The following is a 4,245-nucleotide window of genomic DNA, read 5'->3' on the forward strand; positions in this document are numbered from 1 at the left end:
TGGGTGTGCTGTGCTGGCCACCGAGACCGGGTGGGGTGGTGCACTGAGGAGGCTGAGACAAGAGGATCACAATGAGTCCCTGTACCAAATAAATAAATGATTAAAAAATTAAAAAGTGAAATATTCTTGAAATGTATTAGGAAAAAAACATTAGGAATTGACAGAGCTGATCAGTGGGCATGTGGATGATTGTTTTGTAATCTCAGATCTTTTCTAACTATTGTATTTCATGAGCAACAACAAAACACATAGTAAGCCATAGATATTAAGAGAGAGGCTTCACCTTTTAGGTATCCTGCCTTCTGAGCTTTTCCCTCCTCCTATCACACTGCCTGGTTTATTTTTCTTTCTTTTTTTTTTAATATTTATTTATTTTTATTTATTACATTTATTTATTGTGTGTGTGTGTGGCCAGCTCAGCCCACCAGGGGGCAGGGCTGGCTGGCATGTGGTGCTGGGGGATCGAACCGTGGTCCCTGTGCTTTGCCAAGCTTGTTTCAAGTAGGTGCTTTAGACCACTGAGCCATCTCTCCAGCCCCTGCCTGGTTTCTTATCTAGAGTATGTTCTGAGAGGACCAAGCTTGCTCCATCGTGAGATAACTCATCTTTCCTCGCTCTGGCACACTGTTGGTCCCATCCTTGCATCCATAAACGCCTCCTGGCAAGCTTCCTGGGGCTTGCTTGTTTCCTAAGCCCCCAAACATACATATAAACAAGCAAAACGCAAAACCATTGTCTGTGTACACAACTTTAGGTGGAAGAGAAATTTATACTGGGCTCTCATGACAAGCTTGTATGACATATGTATTTTGCAAAAAGATGAAATGATTTGCTCAAAATCACGGAGCTTGGGTTTTTAAGAGGATCAAGTGGGAAGAAAAATCAGAATTCCATTCTGGCCAGCTCTTTAGTGTCTGCTAACTGAATCCCATTACCTCTTTTTTTTTTTTTTTCCCATTACCTCTTCAATCACACACTTCCTTAAAAATCACTGTCATCTCAAGCATGAGAAAAATAGAAAGAAAGAAGAAAAGAAAGGAAGAAAAAAAATAAGTCAGGTGTGGTAGAACATAACTATAATTCCAGCATTCTAGAAGGTTGAAGCAAGAGGATTTCTAATTTGAACACAGTTGAGGCAATTTAGCAACTTAGCAAGACCCAGATGCAAAGATAGCTGAGTCGTGGGTTCAATCCCAATACCACCACACACACACACACACACACACACACAACACACACACACACACACACGTCACAGACACAAGACACAAGTCTTTTTCATCCCTTCTCACATACACACTGTTGTCATCTACTTCACTGTGAGTGGAATGCTTTCTTTGGAGCCTGTCTGAGAGTCAGTGAGGACAGAGGGGGCTCTGTGATCTTGGGTGAGAAAGTGACATTTTTATATGCATTAACCTCTGAAGAAATTTGGAATTTCCTTCCATTCTGAGTACAGATAACAAGCCACAGCAGATTAGTAGTACTGTAGTATTGTATCGCCTGTGACTTGTCACTGCAGAAGTCAGAGGTGTTTTTATATGACATTATAGTCATTACAGTACCTTGAAGTTTTGCTCATGCTTCTCACTATTTTGAAATTATGGCTGCTGTTAAATACCCAATAAGACCTTTTATAAGTTGTTGCAAACATAGATTATCAATCATACTTTAAATATTTTAGTAGCTGCATTTTATTGTAATTGTTTTCTTTTGTAATCCTATACATTTTATGTTGCACACTTAAAAAATCACCATTTTGGGCTGGTGAGATGGCTCAGTGGTCTAACGCACCTACTTAGAACAAGCTTAGCAAAGCACAGGGACCACGGTTCAATCCCCAGCACCACATGCCAGCCAGCCCCGCTCACCATGCACTAAACACACACACACACAAATAAATTAAATAAATAAATTTTTAAAAAATCACCATTTTGAGAAAGAGTTTGTTTTAGTCTATTTTCTATTGCTATAACAGAACACCTGAGACTAGAGACACATAAAAGCAGAGGTTTAGTTTGCATGGCGGTACAAGCCCGTAGTTCCAGCTACTTGGAAGATGAAGGCAGGGGGATCATTAGTTCGAGGCCAGCATAGGCAACTGAGTGAGAGTTTCTTTGGAAATAAAAATAAATAAATAAATAAATAAATAAATAAATAAATAAATAAGACTGGTGATGTATCTTAGTAGTAGAGTATGCTGTGTTCTGTTCCCTGTACGAGAGAGAGAGAGAGAGAGAGAGAGAGAGAGAGAGAGAGAGAGAGAAAGAGAGAGAGTTGAAAAACTGACTCTGCACATGTCAAACATTAAAATTGGACCCATATCTTTCACCATGCACTAAACTAATTTTGAAATGTATCAAAGATCTAGATATTAAGACAGAAACATTGAGTTTTCTGGGAGATAGAATAGGTAAAACTGTTAAAGACATTGGTGTAGGCAAAGACTTTAAGAATAAAACCCTGATTGCACAAGAAGTATCACAAAGAATCAACAACTGGGATCTCATCATATTGAAATGCTTTTTTTTTTTTTTTGGTTGTACTAGGGATTGAACTCAGGACCCTGCACTTGCCAGGCAGGCGCTTACTTTACTGAGCTATCTCTCTAGTTCTAAAAGGCTTTTGCATAGCAAGGGAAACCACCAACAGAGTGAAGAGACAACCCACAATGTGGGGGAAAAATGTTCACCAGCTGTTCTTCAGACAAAGGATTGCAATCAAGACCACATAGAGAACTAAAAAAAAAAAAAAAAAATCAGACCTCCAAATTTAAAGACATCTGTGATGGATACACACTTCTCAGATGAAGAAATACAAATAGAAAATAAATATAAATAAATATATGAAAAAATGTGTAACATAACTGATCATTTGAATTATTAAACAACACTGAGGTTTCATCTCATCCCAGAAAGAATGGCTATTATCAAGAAATCAGCCAATGACAAACGCTGGAGGGGTTATGGGGGAAAAGGAAGCTCTTCTGTAGGTGGGACTGTAGACTGGTCCAATTACTGTGTAAATCAGTGTGGAGATTCCTCCAAAAACTAGGATTGGAGGTCCCATTTGACCCAGCTATTCTCTTGCTGGCTATCTTCCCAGAAAAATTAAAAACATTGTATCACAGTGATATATGTGCACTGATGTTTACAGCAGCATAATTTGTATGTAATAGCTAGATTTTGGAAACAACCCAAATGCCCATCAACCAAGGAATGAATGAAAAAAGGTGTTTTTTGTTTTTTTGTTTTTGTTTTTTCCGGAACCAGAGATTGAACTCAGACCCTTCAGCTTGCCAGGGAAGTGCTTATTCTACTGAGCTACCTCCCCGGCCCCGATGTGATCCTTTTATACAATGTAGTACTCAGCCATAAAGGATAAAAAAAAAAAAAAAAGATAAACTGGAGACTTTTATAAGTAAATAGATGCAAGTGAGACCATCCTCAGAAGTGGAATAAACCAGATGCACATGTGTAAACATTGTATTATTTCCCTAGTGTGAAAAGCTGAAAGAGTAAATAAGATCCAAAATGTACAATAGATATTATACAATGGGAAGAAACTTCAAAAGGAAAGACAAACTGGGATGGGGGAATGGAGAAAAGAAGGAAAGGAAAAGCAAAAATAAAAAAAGGATATATATATATATGTATACATATACACATATATATGACAGTTAAGATAATTATACTAATAATTTCTCTTAGTTCATTGAAAAGATAGGTTTGTCCTAACACTGTTTGGCAATTAAATGCTGATATCTTGTACTCTGAGTCATCAATTTAAAGATAACAATACACAACGTATTAACCATTTCTTGTGCCTCCCACCCCCGAGCCTCATGCAGTCTTGGGGTGGCTTCTGGAGTTAGTAATTGATTATTGTGGGTGTGGATGCTGCACCTGCCCTGGGGTAATTTACATTACACTGTAAGGAGGGAAGAGAGGCTAGCTCACTGCCTGAGCTGCTGCTACTCCCTTTGGCTCTCTGCTCTTTGTAACCACCATGAAACACAAAAGGTTACTGTCTGCCTTGTGCCACTCTGCCTTGGAGCCAGCTGAGGATGGACAGAAACCTCTAGTAATTGTGAGCTAAATATACCTTTCCTTCCTTCATTTTGAGTTTTGGGTATTTGCCCCAGCAATGAGAGAAGAGAAACTGAGACACCGTTGTTATCCTCCTGTATCTTGTTTTGAAATTTTGTTTTATTTTTTTCTCTTTAAAATAAAATTCAGGGGCTGG

This window comes from Octodon degus, unplaced genomic scaffold, assembly GCF_000260255.1.
Source record: "Octodon degus isolate 3935 unplaced genomic scaffold, OctDeg1.0 scaffold00146, whole genome shotgun sequence".
NCBI classification, from domain to species: Eukaryota; Metazoa; Chordata; class Mammalia; order Rodentia; family Octodontidae; genus Octodon; species Octodon degus.